The sequence below is a fragment of the Oncorhynchus masou genome, chromosome 5 (assembly GCF_036934945.1).
Source record: "Oncorhynchus masou masou isolate Uvic2021 chromosome 5, UVic_Omas_1.1, whole genome shotgun sequence".
NCBI classification, from domain to species: domain Eukaryota; kingdom Metazoa; phylum Chordata; class Actinopteri; order Salmoniformes; family Salmonidae; genus Oncorhynchus; species Oncorhynchus masou.
The window spans coordinates 69,773,477-69,793,993 of NC_088216.1; positions in this window are offsets into that span (position 1 = coordinate 69,773,477).

Sequence of the window (20,517 nt, forward strand, 5' to 3'; positions counted from 1 at the left end):
GTCTGGTGAGTTTCCTGGCCATGGACCCAAAATATCGATGTTTTGTTCCCTGAGCCACATAGTTATCACTTTTGCCTTATGGCAAGGTGCTCCATCATGCTGGAAAGGGCAATGCTCGTCACCAAACTGTTCGTGGATGGTTGGGAGAAGTTGCTCTCGGAGGATGTGTTGGGACCATTCTTTATTCATGGCTATATTCTTAGGCAAAATTGTGAGTGAGCCCACTCCCTTGGCTGAGAAACAACCCCACCCATGAATGGTCTCAGGATGCTTTACTGTTGGCATGACACAGGACTGATGGTAGCGCTCACCTTGTCTTTTCCTGACAAGCTTTTTTCCGGATGCCCTAACAATCGGAAAGGGGATTCGTCAGAGAAAATGACTTTATCCCAGTCCTCAGCAGTCCAATCCCTGTACCTTTTGCAGAATATCAGTCTGTCCCTGATGTTTTTCCAGGAGAGAAGTTGCTTCTTTGCTGCCCTTCTTGACACCAGGCCATCCTCCAAAAGTCTTTGCCTCACTGTGCGTACAGATGCACTCACACCTGCCTGCTGCCATTCCCGAGCAAGCTCTGTACTGGTGGTGCCCTGATCCCGCAACTGAATCAACTTTAGGAGACGGTCCTGGCACTTGCTGGACTTTCCTGGGTGCCCTGAAGCCTTCTTCACAACAATTGAACCGCTCTCTTTGAAGTTCTTGACGGTCCGATAAAATTTTGATTTAGGTGCAATCTTACTGGCAGCAATATTCTTGCCTGTGCAAAGCAATGACAGCAATATTCTTTTTGTGCAAAGCAATGACGGCACGTGTTTCCTTGCAGGTAAACATGGCTGACCGTGGAAGAACAATGATTCCATGCACCACCCTCCTTTTGAAGCTTCCAGTCTGTTATTCGAACTCACTCAAAGAGGGACTTTGCAATTAATTGCAATTAATCTGATCACTCTTCATATCATTCTGGAGTATATGCAAATTGCCATCATACAAACTGAGGCAGCAGACTTTGTGAAAATTAATATTTGTGTAATTCTCAAAACTTTCGGCCACAACTGTACATTTGGCTGCAACAGTACACAGAAACCATCCATGTGAACACATTTTTGCATGGTTTATATTCAAAATACTTGTTTCCATTAACCACAATCACATTAAGATATGTCAACTGGATGGAATTGGGTTAGAGAGTCCCTCTACATGTTACTGTGGCCATCGTTCTCGCTCCACAGAACAATGCAAACAAACCAGCCTCATGTAGCATTAGGTAAATGCTTGTGAAGTGGCCACTTACTGTACCAACTGATCGTGTGTATGTGTGTGTCTATAGGGGAGAGAGGAGGCTTCATCAATAGAACAAATAGCAAAAGGATTATGAAAATGTGAGGAAGAGAATCTGAAGTGTCTGGGTTTGTAGTTACATCCGTTCCTTTCTATTGCTTTCAAGACTCGCATCAAATAACCCTGAAAGGAAACAATTATTGACCACTTCAATATTGGAATAGTCTTTTTTTTGTGAGTAACATCAAGTGCTACGATGATCAGAGCAGTAGCCACTAGTTTTACATCGGAGTGTCTGAAGTCAATGGAGAGAAATAATGAGATGCATGAAGTCGGGTAGGTTGGCTAGAATGTTCCAAAATTTGTTTGAAGTAAATTACACCATTTTCCTTGAGATGGTAGAGGGAGAGTGGGCCTATTGTTGGTGCTGCTGCTGCCAAAAGCATCATCTTCTCTGTGTGTCTATGTAATGGCTCATTTCCTTGGCCCCCTCAGCACCCTACAGCTGGGTGCTATTCCCTGGCCCTCTCCCACCCCCTGGCAGGCCAAAGAAGGATGGGCTCCAGCTGGCAGGACAGAACAGGCTGGGGGACAATTAGAGGAGTGTGGGTGAGACAACCATAACTTATGCCAATTAGTGTGCCTTGAGCCAGTCAGACATGTCATCCATAATGACCTCCAACACTGTGGAGCCAGGTGGGATTGTGTGTGCATGCACACATGTCTATGTTGAATGGGGAATACAGTCACTCAAAAAGGTTGATAATCATATGATTTATTTTTGCTTATTAATATGAATATCAGTTGAAAGTATAGTCCAGAAGCAGTCACTGCAATAGAAAAGTAGGCATTTTCTTGTGGGGTATTGCAAGCCATATGCACAAACATATGTAACAAAGCACAAGTGACTGCAGCCAGGTATTTACATAGTGTGGGACAACATAGCATTTCCTATCCCAAAATTCAATCTAGAGGCGTGACCTAACCAAAAGGCGTGTACCTGCCGCAGTAACCATGACATCATCAGAGTGATGCAACACTGTGTACCCATTTTTTTTAGCACAGTCAATTCCCTGTTTGAATATCCATCCTTTCTGCCTTTCTCCCTTCCATGAAATGACCACTAATCTGCCATGACTGCACAAGCTATATGGTTCTATTTCACCTGCACAATCAACTTAGATGGCGATTATTTGGGAGAAGGGAAGGATGCAAGTTAATAGTATTGGAATAGGTCAAACAACAGTCTTGCCCATCACAGCAGTCCAGCCCATCAGGATGCTCTGTTGTTGTTTGACCTTGCCTTCCTGTGGCAGTGGTGGCAGACCCCTGTCTGCCCGGTCATCCTTGTCCAGGAGCTGCTCGATGTAGCAGGAGCAGCCCAGGAGGACGTGGCCTGTGGCCTGCATGGAGAACTGCATCTGAGAGCCTCCCTACAGGAAAAGGGAAACAGATGCAAGACAGACAGACACTAATATCTGGACTGTAGATCAGTGATCAGACAGGTGAGGAGCAAACCGATAGACATAAGCATATAGTAAGACAAATGGAGAAACACCAACAAATTAGTGGCCTCCAGAGTCAGACAGATGGTAATCACAGTGTAATTAACGGTGCAGGGATGGAACCCGCATCTCCTTGATCTCTCCTAGTTTAGATAAAACTTCCATTCTCTTTCCACTGACTTTTTATAGAGAACAATACAAGCAGAAAATAAAGGAGCCTAGAAAACATTATTTGTCGATTTTGCACAATTTAAATCCTTGCTGTCACAACCGCTCAGCTAAAACTGAAAATCAGCAGCGCTCAGTATGGATGACATTAATCCTCCAAAATTAATCTGAACATAACAATAACCTCTTCCTACGTCTAACCGCCACACCTCTGTGTACACACATAAACAGACAGTGACACACACTTACAGATCACTCACTTTCAGCATCATCTTGGCAGCGTAGCAGCGCACATCGTAGGAGACAGAATAGATGCCATAAAGGGTGGCCTTCACATTCAGACAGCCAAAGAAATCCTGAGGGTTGTTCTTTTACAGGTCAAAGGTTATTTTAGCCACATCTTTCCTTGCCTGGGGTTTGAGCTCATTTTGCATTCTGCGAAGAGTGTTCTGGGAGCAGAAATATTGAGATGGGGAGAGAAAGAGAAACAAAAGCAAATCAATTTCCCCCAGGAATTAAGTCTGGTCTCCAACAGCTTATTTTCGATGGGAAACTCAAATTGAGTGTGAAGGAAAACTGCATTGATAATCTCTTATACTGGCTGTCAAACTAAGATAAATGAATGCAAGACTAGTTAGATCCCCCATGCACATCCCCCATGCACAAAAGAACATAATGAGCATTAGAATACAGACTAATTCATTCTGAACGGTGGATGGACAACGGGAAATTAAATGGCATTATGTTAATGAGAGATGCTCAGCATGACAGGAGCCAAGTAAACACACAGGGTGATGCCATTCAGGTGGCAGCTCATCATTTAATGAATATGAGAATTATCTGCTTTGGATAAACAAACACCACTCAAGTCTTGCTCAAATGGTACTTTTATTATACCCACAATTGTAGAGGTAACTAAATGAGGGGTTTATGATTTATCATATACACCGACTAGCCAGTTTATTAGTTACACCCATATAAACTCAGCAAAAAAAGAAACGTCCCCTTTTCAGGACCCTGTCTTTCAAAGATAATTCATAAAAATCCAAATAACTTCACAGATCTTCATTGTAAAGGGTTTAAACACTGTTTCCCATGCTTATTCAAAGAACCATAAACAATTAATAAACATGCACCTGTGGAACGGTCATTAAGACACTAACAGCTTACAGATGTTAGGCAACTAAGGTCACAGTTATGAAAACTTAGGACACTAAAGAAGACGTTCTACTGAGTCTGAAAAACACCAAAAGAAAGATGCCCAGGGTCCCTGCTCATCTGCGTGAACATACCTTAGGCATGCTGCACGGAGGCATGAGGACTGCAGATGTGGCCAGGGCAATAAATTGCAATGTCCGTACTGTGAGACGCCTAACACAGCGCTGCAGGGAGACAGGATGGACAGCTGATCGTCCTCACAGTGGCAGACCACACGTAACAACACCTGCACAGAATCGGTACATCACACCTGCGGGACGGGTACAGGATGACAACTGCCCGAGTTACACCAGGAACGCACAATCCCTCCATCAGTGCTCAGACTCTCAGCCTATTGAAGACAGAGGCTGGACTGAGGGCTTGTAGGCCTGTTTATAAGGCAGGTCCTCACCAGACATCACTGGCAACAATGTCGCCTATGGGCACAAACCCACCGTCGCTGGACCAGACAGGACTGGCAAAAAGTGCTCTTCACTGACGAGTCGCGGTTTTGTCTCACCAGGGGTGATGGTTGGATTTGCGTTTATCGTCGAAGGAATGAGCATTACACCAAGGCCTTTACTCCGCAACAGGATCGATTTGGAGGTGGAGGGTCTGTCATGGTCTGGGCGGTGTGTCACAGCATCATCGGACTGAGCTTGTTGTCAATGCAGGCAATCTCAACGCTGTGCGTTACAGGGAAGACATCCTCCTCCCTCATGTGGTACCCTTCCTGCAGCCTCATACTGACATTATCCTCCAGCATGACAATGCCACCAGCCATACTGCTCGTTCTGTGCTTGATTTCTTGCAAGACAGGAATGTCAGTGTTTGCCATGGCCAACAAAGAGCCCGGATCTCAATCCCATTGAGCACATCTGGGACCTGTTGGATCAGAGGGTGAGGGCTAGTGCCATTCTCCTAGAAATGGCCGAGAACTTGCAGGTGCCTTGGTGGAAGAGTGGGGGAACATCTCACAGCAAGAACTGGCAAATCTGGTGCAGTCCATGAGGAGGAAATGCACTGCTGTACTTAATGCAGCTGGTGGCCACACCAGATACTGACTGTTACTTTTGATTTTGACACCCCCGGGATTCGTCAGACCAGGCAATGTTTTTCCACTCCTCAATCGTCCAGTGTTGATTGCATGCCTACTTGAGCCACTTCTTGTTTTTAGCTGACGGGAATAGAACCCGGTGTTTATCTACTGCAATAGCCCATCCATGACAAGGATCTTCGCCATTATTTGTCTGTTTGAGGCCCGCCTGTTAGCTTGCACAATCCGTGATAATTTCCTTTGACCTCTCATCAAAGAGCGGTTTTGCCCACAGGACTACGCTGACTGGATATTTTTAGATTGTCTCGCCATTCTTGGTAAACCTAGGATAGGATAAAGTAATCCTTCTCACCCCCCTTAAATGATTTAGATGCGCTATTGTAAAGTGGCTGTTCCACTGGATGTCATAAGGTGAATTCACCAATTTGTAAGTCGCTCTGGATAAGAGCGTCTGCCAAATGACTTAAATGTAAATGTAAATGTAAACCCACGTTTTTTCAAAATCGAACCCAGAAGCAGACCAGGACAAGGAGAGTAGGAAGAAGGTGAGTATTTATTTACAAGTGAATGTGAATGGGTAGATATATCCAGGTGGCGTAGTGGGCAGCGGTGGTGAGTTGATGGGAGTAAATAGGTGGATCCAATGGGGTAGCGGAATCCTCCGACGACCAGGCGGGAATGGGGTAAATGATCCAGGTGAGTAACTGAAGACAGAACAAACGGATGTAAGTTTAAGGCAAGCAATACGTATAAAAAAAAAATTATAAAAAAATTCTATCCAACTTGAGGCTGATACTATGGCACAACATACTGTTCATGGCTAACGATCCGGCAGGGAATGGATGTCAGGTCCGGGCTTATGAAGAGGAGAGATGATGATCAGGACCAGGTGTGCAGATAGCTGATGGGATACAGGTGCGGGTAATCAGAACTCCCAACTGGCTTCCTTGCCCGGCAACCAGACAGGGTGCGTTCCAGGACGCCAGAAAAAACACTCCAGGACAGAACACAGGCAAAAAAAACAGACTCAGGAAACGGGATTCGTGACAGGGCGACCGTTTCTGAGACACTGGATCCAGCGTGCCTGGCACCGACAAACATACCAAGCTCAAGTCGCATAGGTTACTAGTTTTGCGCATTCTAACATTCAATCTAACAGTAACAATGCCTTGGTGCCTGTCTGCATGCTTTATACAGCAAGTCATGGCCACGAGACTCACTGTCTGCAGGAGCGATCCATTTTCGTGAATGGGGTGGTGTACCTAATAAACTGACAGGTGAGTATGTCAGACAATTTCCCTCAACTCTTCGCCCAGAATAAGAATGCTTTAGCATTTATCTGAACGGAATCATTTCTGATGTGCAATATGGGAGTAGATTGTCTCTTTTGTTCCATCTTATCTAAACGACTGGTTATACAACTGCATCTTCTTCTGAGAACACATCAGCATTGATAGGTCTTACTGAAATGTGTCTGGATGATAATGCTTATGCTGCTATGCACATAGTACTGGCAGATTTTCCATGCCCTGGCAGGGTCGGACTGCGGCGTCGGGAAATTCTAAAGGTGGAGTGTGTTTTTCATAAATAACAACTGGTGTGCTGCTTCAAGTGTAAAGATAATCTGATCTAGAATACCTCATGGTAAACTGCAGACCCTTTTATCTACAAAGACAGTTCTCATCCATTATCATCACGTCTGCCTACATCCCTCCACAAGCCAAGACCAATCTGTAGCTCAACGAACTGTATGGGGCCATAAACAAACAACAAACTTCTCACCCAGATGCAGCATTTATGGTGGGTGGAGAATAACGCGGGGAGACTTAAAATTGTCCTACAGTGCATTCGGAAAGTATTCAGACCCATTTACTTTCTCCACATTTTGTTACGTTACAGCCTTATTCTGAGATATTTTTTATATATATATCCTCAGCAATCTACACATAATACCCCATAATGCTAAAGCAAAAACAGGTGAAAAATAAACATAAATACCTTATTTACATAGGTATTCAGACCTCTCTGACCAACAGGCTGAGAGAATCATGGTTCTCACCCTCTTCCATAGACTTGCACATAGACTCGCACAGTAATTATGATGACTTCCGGAGGACATCCTCCATCCTATCAGAGCTCTTGCAGCATGAACTGACATGTTGTCCACTCAATCAAAGGATCAGAGAATTAATCTAGTACTGAAAGCATAAGCAGTAGTTGAGTCTAAGAGAGTGAAAAACAGTTGGGACAGTTTTGAACAAATTTATTCAAAAAATAAGGAGAAGCAGCAGAGAGAGAGAGAGTGAGCTAGTTATATTTTTCTCACGTTCACAGCTAACTAACTAATTTAGCCTACTCAAAACACCCAGCTCAAACAGAGAGGAATGCCATTTATGTTAGCTAGCTGGCTACGGCTATCACAGGAACTCAAGGTAAGCTTTTGGTTTTATGAATTTATTGCCACCGGGTGTAACTACTAAACTGCACTGCGTAATTGTAGCGGTTTACTAACGCCTTAGTTCTAGTAGCAATGTTGACTATGACGTTAGCCCATATGGTGAAATTGACAATGATGTAGGCTGTGTGTAGTGGTTAGTGGTTATGGTATGAAGGATTGGCTTGGAAATGATTTTTTTCTCGTCTGGTCACAGACAGCTGTTGTGTTGTGCACTGAAGTCCATAAGCAAAGGGAAAAGGTTAGTGGAGGAGAGTGGTAGATGTGAGAAGGAATTATATAATGAGCAAAGTGATGATGCTGTTTATATGTGGCTGCTATGAAAGCGAATTGTATGTGTGATTGATTCATTATTTTTCAGTTGAAAATAGTTTCTTAAACGGAAGCAAATGGAACAAAAACAGGGATAAACCTACTTAAATGTGTCCAATAGAAACTCTGGTCTGCAACTGTTAGGACTAATGTCTACACCCTCGATCAGCTAGGCGCAGGCAAGATTGTATTGAAAGTGTTACTGTTTGTCATATTGATTACTCTAATTTGTCTCTCAACCTGTGCACCTACTGTAAATGACGAGGTGCTCATGTCTCCATCCTAACAGTGGGAGTTTTGGTACCAAGGGCGGGGAAGCAGGTGACAAGTTTAACTCTGCATATTATGCCAATCAAAACACATAGGACTCATTCTGGACAGATTCTCTATGTTATGAATTTTTAATTCGTAGGCTATGTTGTAGCAACCTCATGATGGGTATTTACATAGGGAACATTTGAGTATTATGTAATAGGCAAAACCTATTAATGTTACATTGAGCTGGGTGAATGGAATATAAATGACAGTCATCCAATATGCTGTAATATAAATAAGGCCATATAATAAAAAATGTCCTATCTAATCTCAAAATGGTGCCAACCGCCACAGATATATACACACACTACAAACCGCCATCAATAAAAGACAATACTGTGGAATCATCTTCATCGACCTGGCCAAGGCTTTCGACTCTGTCAATCATCGCATTCTTATCGGCAAACTCAACAGCCTTGGTTTCTCAATTGACCGCCTCGCCTGGTTCACCAACTACTTCTCAGAGTTCAGTGTGTCAAATCGGAGGGCCTATGTTCCGGACCTCTGGCAGTCTCTATGGGGGTGTCGCAGGGTTCAATTCTTGGGCCGACTCTTTTCTCTGTACATATCAATGATGTCGATCCTGCTGCTGGTGATTCTCTGATCCACCTCTACGCAGACGACACCATACTTCTGGCCCTTCATTGGACACTGTGTTAACAAACCTCCAGACAAGCTTCAATGCCATACAACACTCCTTCCATGGCCTCCAATTGGTCTTAAATGTTAGTAAAACTAAATGCATGCTTTTCAACCAATCATTGCCCGCACCCGCCTGCCCGACTAGCATCACTACTCTCGATGGTTCTGACTTAGAATATGTGGACAAAAACAAATACCTAGGTGTCTGGTTAGACTGTAAACTCTCCTTCCAGATTCACATTAAGCATCTCCAATCCAAAATTAAATCTAGAATCCCCTTCCTATTTCGCAATAAAGCATCCTTCACTCACGCTGCTAAACATACCCTTGTAAAACTGACCATCCTACCGATCCTTGACTTCGGCGATGTGATTTACAAAATAGCCTCCAACACTCTACTCAGCAAATTGGATGTAGTCTATCACAGTGCCATCCATTTTGTCACCAAAGCCCCATATACTACCCACCACTGACCTGTATGCTCTCGTTGGCTGGCCCTCGCTTCATATTCGTCAACAAACCCACTGGCTCCAGGTCATCTATAAGTCTTTGCTAGGTAAAGCCCCACCTTATCTCAGTTCACTGGTCACCATAACAACACCCACCAGAAGCACACGCTCCAGCAGATATATTTCACTGGTCACCCCCAAAGCCAACTCCACCTTTGGCCGCCTTTCCTTCGAGTTCTCTGCTGCCAATGACTGGAACAAATTGCAAAAATCACTGAAGCTGGAGACTCATATCTCCCTCACTAACTTTAAGCATCAGATGTCAGAGCAGCTTACCGATCATTGCACCTGTACGTAGCCCATCTGTAAATAGCCCACCCAACTACCTCATCCCTATATTGTTATTTATTTTTGCTTTTTGCACCCCAATATCTCTACTTGCTCATCATCATCTTCACATTTATCACTCCAGTGTAAATGCTAAATTGTAATAATTTCGCCAATATGGCATATTTATTGCCTTGCCTCCTTAATCTTACGACATTTGCAAACACTGTATATAGATTTTTCTATTGTGTTATTGACTGTACGTTTGTTTATCCCATGTGTAACTGTGTTGTTTGTGTCGCACTACTTTGCTTTATCTTGGCCAGGTCGCAATTGCAAATGATAACTTGTTCTCAACTGGCCCACCTGGTTAAATAAAGGTAACAAAAAAACATTGACACTCCCACACACATTCACTACAGACGCACGAGCATACTGACAAAATATTACACACACACACACACTTTTATTTTCTGCCACTACTCTGTTCTTTATTTGACTACTATTTTTCATCCTGATGCCTAGTCACTTTACCTTGCCTTCATATACACATCTACCTCAGATACCTTGTACCTCTACACATTGACCTGGTATTAGTACTCCCTGTATAGATCTCCATTCTTGGGTATTTTATTTTATTCCTTGTGTCACTTTATTTTTAAACTTGGCATCATTGGGAAGGGCTTGTAAGCAAGTATTTCACGGTATTGTCTACACCAGTTGTATTCGGTGAATGTGACAAATAAAATGTGATGATAATACACAGAAGTGAGGCCTCTTCTCCATTCTACCTGGGTGACCCGGTGTAATGGCACCACCTTGTGGACTCTGGGAAGAAGGCTCAGAGGTTATATATACTGTACAGTGTCTATTAAATTGTTCTCTTCCCTCAATAATCTACACACAATGTAGAAAATAGTAAAAATAAAGAAAAACCCTGGAATGAGTAGGTGTGTCCAAACATTGACTGGTACTGTATACACACACACAGTGCCATCGGAAAGTATTCAGACCCCTTGACTTTTCCACATTGTTACGTTACAGCCTCATGCTAAAAAATAAATAAATAAAAAGATTCTTAGCAATCTACACACAATTCCCCCTTCATGACAAAGCTAAATTAGATTTTTAGACATTTTAGCAAACGTATTAAACATAACAGAAATACCTTATTTACATAAGTATTCAGATCCTTTGCATTGAGACTCAAAATTGAGCTTAGGTGCATCCTCTTTCCATTGATCACACTGATGTTTCCTGACCCCTCCTGTCTCAGCCTCCAGTATTTATGCTGCAGTAGTTTATGTGTCGGGGGGCTAGGGTCAGTTTGTTATATCTGGAGTACTTCTCCTGTCCTATTCGGTGTCCTGTGTGAATTTAAGTGTGCTCTCTCTAATTCTCTCTTTCTTTCTCTCTCTCGGAGGACCTGAGCCCTAGGACCATGCCTCAGGACTACCTGACATGATGACTCTTTGGCCAGTCCACCTGGCCATGCTGCTGCTCTAGTTTCAACTGTTCTGTCTTATTATTATTGGACCATGCTGGTCATTTAGGAACATTTGAACATCTTGGCCATGTTCTGTTATAATCTCCACCCGGCACAGCCTGAAGAGGACTGGCCACCCCACATAGCCTGGTTCCTCTCTAGGTTTCTTCCTAGGTTTTGGCCTTTCTATGGAGTTTTTCCTAGCCACCATGCTTCTACACCTGCATTGCTTGCTGTTTGGGGTTTTAGGCTGGGTTTCTGTACAGCACTTTGAGATATCAGCTGATGTACGAAGGGCTATATAAATACATTTGATTTGATGTTTCTACAACTTGATTGGATTCCACCGGTGGTAAATTCAATTGATTGGACATAATTTGGAAAGGAACACACGTCTATATAAGGTCCCACAGTTGACAGTGCATGTCAGAGCAAAAACCAAGCCATGAGGTCAAAGGAATTGTCCGTAGAGCTCCGAGACAGGATTGTGGGAGACTAGTCTGGATCGAGGCAAAGTTGAACGGAGCACAGAGAGCTCCTTGATGAAAACCTGCTCCAGAGCACTCAAGACCTCAGACTGGGACGAAGGTTCACCTTCAGGACAAGTCTCTGAATGTCCTTGAGTGTCCCAGCCAGAGCCCAGACTTGAACATCTCTGGAGAGACCTGAAAAGCTGTGCAGCGATGCTCCCCATCCAACCTGACAGAGCTTGAGGATCTGCAGAGAATGGGAGAAATTCCCCAAATGCAGGTGTGCCAAGCTTGGTGTCATACCCAAGAGGAATCAAGGCTGTAATCGCTGCTAAATGTGCTTCAACAAAGTACTGAGTAAAGGTTCTGAATATTTATGTCAATGTATTATTTATTTTTTATACATCTTTTACATTTGCAAGCATTTCTACAAACTTGTTTTTGCTTTGTCATTATGGGGTATTGTGTGTAGATCGAGGTTAAAAAGTATTTAATTTTAGAATAAGGCTGTAACGTAACAAAATAAGCTATGTCAGATGCCTCAGGACATTCAAGGCCATCTTACATCAAATCTAGTACTGTACATAAAAACTATTTCATTTAGGCCTATTATTTACCCCCCACCCCCCAAAAAAGTGTTAAAAACAAACAAACATTGAACTTCAATCAATTTCAAAATAATGGGTGGGTTCTGGCATGTGTCACTTCGCACAGATACCATATGCAGTAAACAGTAGCTATCGCTGTGTAGGCTAGGCTACGCAGTGTAGGCTACTCACCATTAACTATCCAAGACTCAATAGCCAAAAATAAGTCCAATTGCCATTTTCAAGAGACTGTGCATAAAAGAGGATGTTAGCATATTTGCCAAGTTAAATGATATCAGTGATTTTCACTGATTGCATTGATCTAATGGAGGGCCTTAAAGACCGTTTCAATACATGCAGAGACAAATACAGCGTTGTAGTGCTGATAATCTTTTCAACACTTTTTGAAATCATGAAACATGCTTCTCCACTTCAACTTGTACTCTCTTCCTCACTCCGCTAAACATAACCATCAGTCCAGTGAAATTGCAACAACTGGTCTATTAACAGTGTCATCTTGTAGCCTAGCCTCAAGATTTGAGTCCATGTTATTTATAATAAGGGGTAGGCCTACAAGGTGAAAATCAGACCTCTCTGCATGAAACAATATTTCCAGTCAATGTAAATTTCCTATCACACTTGATCTCCCGCGACCGACTGGGAATTGCACCCCCCTAGAACCACTGTTCTAGTCTATATAGGTTATGGCTGCCTATTGTGATTATTACTGTTATAGCAGGGCATTATGTTCTAGTCCCATAGTCTATTAACTATAGGCCTATGGTTTATTGTGTGTAGGTCTATGTGAGTCACATGTTAACTGCAAGAGTCATTGATTTACAAGACTATTTGGTCTGTAATGTGAAATCACGTTAGATGGTTTGTTGTGTGCGATCAATTACATTAGTGTATAGGGTAGGTTTTTATGATAATTGAATGAATATTTTGAGTGCTCAAATTTTTGCCACACCAACATTTTTGCTGTCCCTGCCATCAGCGGATTTCTGCCTACACCACTGGCACGTACTGCAGCATACAAGCCTATGAGTTCTCTGCCAGTTCTCTGCTTCCATTCGAAAGTCTCTGACTCACCCATCCTTTCAGTCCTCCATTATTTTAACCATCTGAGTCACATTGTTCCGTGGCTTAAATTTATGATGAAGAGGTAGTAACCTGACTCTTTCCTTCTCCTCCCTTACTGTCCATCACTCCACTCCTGCTCCATGGGAGGTTTCTGTCCTCCCTGAGTTCGCCTTAGGACACATGCGTTACCGTTTGACAGGTGTACCGCCCCAGTCAAACTCCCCACCTACCACTCTTCTCTCTTATTAAATGTGTACTCGTTCTCAAGCACCCTCTTCCTTCTCTTTCATCCCTTCCACATTTCCTCCTTTGTTCTCCTTACCTTGTTGAGTAGGTCTCGTAGCCCGTTAGCCATGATTCCCTTTCAACGTTGCGGTCAGCGCTGGTGACCCGGAAGGGCTTAGGCCGACGAGACCTGACAAGGAGCTGCTGGGTCATGGAGGCACTGGCACACTGGCTGTCACACACCTGGTGGAGACACATGCAAACACACAGAGTCAAAAACTGTCAAATGTATTGGAAAGTTATGCTGATCTTGACTCTAAATGTGGTCCTCTATAGCTCAGTTGTTAAAGCATGGCGCTTGCTACGCCAGGATAGTGCACTCAGAAAAAACTGTTCCAAAAGGGTTTGGTCCCAGATGGCGCCGACAGAGATGGTCGCCTCGCTTCGCGTTCTTAGGAAACTATGCAGAATTAGTTTATGTATTATTTCTTACATTGTTACCCCAGGAAATCTTAAATCCTATTCCATACAGCCGGGAAGAACATTTGGATATAAGAGCAACATCAACTTACCAACATTACGACCAGGAATACAACTTTCCCGAAGGGGATCCTCTGTTTGGACCACCACCCAGGACAATGGATTGGATCCCAGTAGACGACCCAAAACAACGGAGCTGCAGAAGGGGCAGACGGAGCGGTCTTCTGGTCAGGCTCCGTAGACGGGCACATCGCTCACGAGTATACTACTAGCCAATGTCCAGTCTCTTGACAACAAGGTAGACGAAATTCGAGTAAGGGTTGCCTTCCAGAGAGACATCAGAGTCTGTAACATGGCTCTCTCTCTCACTGTTTCACAGAAACATGGCTCTCTCGGGATATGTTGTCAGAATCGGTCCAGCCACCGGGCTTCTCCATGCATCGTGACGACAGAGATAAACACCTCTCTGCGAAAAGGAAGGGCGGTGTGTATGCTTTACGATTAACAACTCATGGTGTGATTATAACAACAGACAGGAACTCAAGTCCTTCTGCTCACCCGACCCATAATCCCTCACAATCAAATGCCGGCCATTCTACCAACAAAGATAATTCTCGTCAGCTGTGTACACCCCTCCCCTCAAGCAAACACCAAGTACTTCACTCAACTTTATGTAAACTGGAAACTATATACCCCGAGGCTGCATTCATTGTAGCTGGGCATTTTAACAAAGCAAATTTGAGATCAATGTTACCTCAATGTTATCATCATATTGATTTTGCGACACGTATTGGCTAATACTCTCGACCACTGCTACTCTAACTTCCGCGATGTATGCAAAGCCCTCCCCCGCCCTCCCTTCAGCAAATCCGACCACAACGCTCATGCCGGCTTATAGGCAGAAACTCAAACAGGATGTACCAGTGACGAGAACCATTTAACGCTGGACTGACCAATCGGAAGCCACACTCCAAGATTGTTTTGATCCCATAGACTGGAATATGTTCCAGAGAATGATATTGATCTATACGCTGACTTGGTGACTGAGTTTATAAATAAGTGCATTGGAGATGTTGTAAGCACTGTGACTATTAAAACCTACCCCAACCAGAAACTGTGTATGGATGTCAGCATTTGCAAAAAAACTGAAATCGGGATCCTCCGCATTTAACCATGGGAAGAGATCTGGCGATATGGCTGAATATAAACAGTGTACTTATTCCCTCCGCAAGGCAATCAAACAAGCGAAATGCCGGTACAGGGACAAGGTGGAGTCGCAATTCAACGGCTCAGACATGAGAACGATGTGGCAGGGTCTAAAGGAAATCCCGGACTACAAAAACAGCCACATCATGGATGCCGACGTTACGCTTTCAGACAAACTAAACATCTTCCTTGCCCACTTTGAGGATAATACAGTGCCACCGTCGCGGCTCGCTAACAAAGTCTGTGGCCCCCCCTCTTCTTCTCAGTGGCTGACGTGAGTAAAACATTTAAACATGTTAACCCTCGCAAGGCTGCTGGCCCAGACGTCATCCTTAGCCGCCTAATCAGAGCATGTGCAGACCAGCTGGCTGGTGTGTTTACGGACATATTTAAATCGCTCCCTATCGCAGTCTGTTGTCCTCAGATGCTTCAAGATGGCTACCATTGTTCCTGCACCCAAGAAGGCAAAGATACCTGAACTAAATGGCTACCGCCCTGTAGCCCTCACTTCCATCACCATGGTGCTTTGAGGAGTCTAGTCAAAGATCATATCACCGCCACCTTACCGGCCACCCTAGACCACTTCAGTTTGCATACCACCCCAACAGGTCCACAGATGATGCAATCACCATCGCACTGCTCACTGCCCTATCCCATCTGCGGCATCAGGCACTTACTTGGAGAGAAAAGCAGAGGACAGGAGACTGAGGGACTTCATGGCATTATCCATCCTTTGGATCCACTGCTACCAGGATCCACCGCTAACAGCACCAGGGGATGAACAGGGAACAATTCACCAATGTAGTCTTTACACTGCAGTTACAACAACATCAGCAGCAGTGAAGGCTACCATCACACTGACTGAACACAATACTGGGGATCTTTTTACAAATATTTAAAACATTTGTATGAGAGAAACATGACTGACAAAGACAAGCAAACCATAATTACAGCTCCAAACAGCAATATTTCTGGATAGAAAAGGCAACCCTTAACAGCCCACTAAAAGACAGAATACGTCTTGTCACATACAATGGACACTTGAAATATCAGTATCCTAATGTATCCGACCACAGACAACACTTCATTATAATAGTCTCGTGACTGTCTGTCCAAAAGGAATACATTTTTACAAAAATAATGTATAGTAATTATTCACTATATACACACAATTAAATAAAAATGGTGCTAATGAAATCCATTTAACATTCATACATTCACAGCTATAATGTTATGTCATTAAATCTCCTGTCTACAGTCGTGGCCAAAAGTTTTGAGAATGACACAAATATAAATTTTCACAAAGTCTGCTGCCTCAGTTTGTATGATGGCAATTTGCATATACTCAAGAATGTTATGAAGAGTGATCAGATGAAGTCCCTCTTTGCCATGAAAATGAACTGAACCCCCCCCAAAATGGCCTGGTGTCAAGAAGGGCAGCAAAGAAGCCACCTCTCTCCAGGAAAAACATCAGGGACAGACTGATATTCTGCAAAAGGTACAGGGATTGGATTGCTGAGGACTGGGAAAAAGTAATTTTCTCTGATGAATCCCCTTTCCGATTGTTTGGGGCATCCGGAAAAAAGTTTGTCCGGAGAAGACAAGGTGAGCACTACCATCAGTCCTGTGTCATGCCAACAGTAAAGCATCCCGAGACCATTCATGTGTGGGGTTGCTTGTCAGCCAAGGGAGTGGGCTCACTCACAATTTTGCCTAAGAACACAGCCATGAATAAAGAATGGTACTAACACATCCTCCGAAAGCAACTTCTCCCAACCATCCAGAACAGTTTGGTGACGAGCAATGCCTTTTCCAGCATGATGGATCACCTTGCCATAAGGCAAGTGATAACTAAGTGGCTCGGGGAACAAAACATCAATATTTTGGGTCCATGGCCAGGAAACTCCTCAGACCTTAACCCCATTGAGAACTTGTGGTCAATCCTCAAAGAGGCGGGTGGACAAACAAAACCCCACAAATTCTGACAAACTCCAAGCATTGATTAAGCAAGAATGGGCTGCCATCAGTCAGGATGTGGCCCAGAAGTTAATTGACAGCATGTCAGGGCGGATTGCAGAGGTCTTGAAAAAGAAGGCTCAACACTGCAAATATTGACTCTTTGCATCAACTTCATGTAATTGTCAATAAAAGCCTTTGACACTTATGAAACGTTTGTAATTATACCTCAGAATTCCATGGTAACATCTGCCAAAAATATCTAAAGACGCTGAAGCAGCAAACTTTATGGAAATTAATATTTGTGTCATTCTCAAATCTTTTAGCCACGACTGTATATTGAGTTTTGGTTACCTTTTCTGCCACGCTTCTCCGTCTCTGTGAAACACAGGTCCAATTTCTGACAATTTAATAATCGACGGATCCTTGATTTCACTGTCTCCCTTTTTGCTCCCTCTCTTTCCTACATCACTGGTTCTTTTACTTTGGTTTTAATCTGTCGACTGTATACAGTCAGTTATATTCAGGAACTCTCTCAAACTACCAAAAATAAAATGTAACAAATCCCAGTGCTGAATCAATAGATGGCAATAGTAGTGGGCCTACTGATGTCAGTCCAACCGTGGTGTTGTTTTCTGACCGATGTCTCATACACATCCCTTTAATAACACATCATAGAGTGGGAGTGCCCTGCCTTTTAACTTCTATCAGACAATCCACATTGCACAACCAGGATTATATCCACACCCCTGATCATTGATCTGACCAGGCCTGAGCAAAAAATGTATCATCTTCAACTGAGAATAGCAGCACACTAGACACGCCCACCGTGGCTTTCACGTGTTACAGAATTTAAAAAATACATTTCACAGAGCACAGTGTCAAAACCTCCTGCAGTCATTTAGTTTGGTGAGAATTTACTCTTTCACAATTTATTCTCTGTCTGTGACCCTCTAGCTTTGACATACATAAATGCCCCACAGCAATACAGAACATTGACAAGCTCTCTGGACCACAGGAACATTAACAACATACACACTCAAATGAAAAACACAATTCAACTGCATATCAAATCTAAAAGACAAGCAAACCACACATCCACCCACACCCCCTCTGGGAGCCAGCCAAATAAGGAAAGTGCATAAACAGATTAAGGACAGAGGGATAAAATGCTTAAATGCACTACTGTTTATGCAGTCACAACTCACACATCAGCATGCAAGACTGAGGCACATTATTAAACACAGTGGCATTACAGGATCATCTTCACTATTAACCCTGACTCAGTAATACTGCTAGGGTAAATCGGATCAACCTCACAGTACCAGGTTACCACTTGCCTTCTTGCAGAGGGTCAAAAATAGGTCAAGTGCCAGGGTCAGGACAAGACAGAGCTCGACAATGTAAGCTACAGTACATTAGAAGGGGTGCCAATGGCATCATGGTTGTGTGCAGATGCACAATAAGACAAATTTAATTATATACACACACAAGGTCAAACTCAGGACAATGTCCAGTACATTCATGTTTCAACTCACACCGTGTCCTAGTCACATAAAGAGGCAATGCCTTCAATCGAGTAGGCAAAGCCACGCACATTTATTTACACAGAATAAACTAAACATCCCTTGTTTGTCACACATGTTGAATACAATTATATTTTAACTGACTCTGTCGATTGATTGTCTGTGGTGTTGGTCAATCAGCTGGTTGAACATTTTGTCAAACTATGTGCAGAAATGTATTATTAAACGGACTTCAAAACGTGGGTCTATGTGTGTGGCAATCAAAATGTTTGCTCATGACTGAAGGCACTTGGACAAGATGCAGAGTACACGCAAGCATACTAACAGGTGTTTACATGGTTTTTCCCATGTGCCAGGTCAACGTCAGTAGCAGCATTCTAAAAAGTCGGGACAATAAAACTTTTCTGTGTATATTTTGTCTTAAATTTTGAGATTCTGAGGTGACCAACCAAACAGACAATCGGTAGAGTAATTTTATTCAACATTTTGGCTTATAAAAAGGTACAATTGCACGGTTTTGCAGTGGTTTGTTTAAGACTGTATACCAGTCAAAGTCTGATTTATTAACTGTGGTGAAGTTAGCTTTATATTAAAGATTCGGATTTTGCTCTTCAATACTTCAACTGAACATGACAGGATGATGGAAATGTCATATTCTAAATCAGCTGACGATAACGAACAAGTTATACCCCTTGTTTTTCCAATTCTGTGCTATATTTACTTTTTGGAGGGGAATGTAGCTTAAACGTTGCGCTCCTAGTGTTAAAGGGCCATCTTAAAACTGCAACGCCTACGATTGCATGTTAATTAAAAAAAAAGTCAGTACCTTCTCAAAACAATTGACGTTGTTCAGAGAGACTTCTTCTCTCATATCAACGGCAATTAGTATTTTTATTTACTTGATATTTTCCTTTTATTCACTTTACAAAAAAATACTGCCAAAAAATGTCAATAGCTTCAACCTCATTTCACTTTCATGATTACAACCAACTGTTATTGCTTCAGGGACCTCATCCTTCCAATCAAAAGCAGTAACTTTGTATTTTTTACTCTTTAAAAAACGATTTTAATTGAGTTTACGTTGAAAGTAAAGTAAACGGGCACTCAGAGTCTAGAGATGGAGCGCGGTCAATAGGTCCACAGTTGGGAGAACGACTGCCCCCCGTAACTTCACTTCCTGGAGTAGCTGAAACTGGGCATGTTATGTCTCCATGAGTCACCATCTTAACCGACTTCATTAGGCTACAATGCACTATCGAGTCTTTACATAGGAAGGAATGGTGTCGTGATCAATGGCTTTGTCCATTCTTTTATACACATTGTTAGGAGTGTATAGTGGGGACTGAACCTTGTAACCTGTTGGAGGTTACCAGGTTCAGAGAGCGTGCTTGGGACACCAGATGCCTGTGGTTCCTGGCAGTGGGTCTATAGAGGTCTTAGTGGTGGGGGCTTAAGTGTGGGTGCCCCGATTCGTGAGGATCTGGAGGTGAATGAGACTGACTGGAATGCAGTTATGGGTAATGTCCAGGGAGAGGGGTGTTGCCTGTGCAGGAAGAGTACATGTGTAGGTCTGGAGGTCCAGGGAATAAGCTAGACTCTCAGCCCCAGAGGGAGGGCAGGCAGAAAGGGCAGGGAGTGTAGGTCCTGGAGATCTGGACTTAGATTGTGGAACTCCAGTGTAAGGAGTGGAGCTCCAGAAAGGGTGAGGCAGCAGTGAGGGCCAGACAGGGGTGGCTTGACTGGGGGAATAGGTCACCTGGTCAGTGGGGGACTTTCTGGTCCTCCAGAGTGGACCG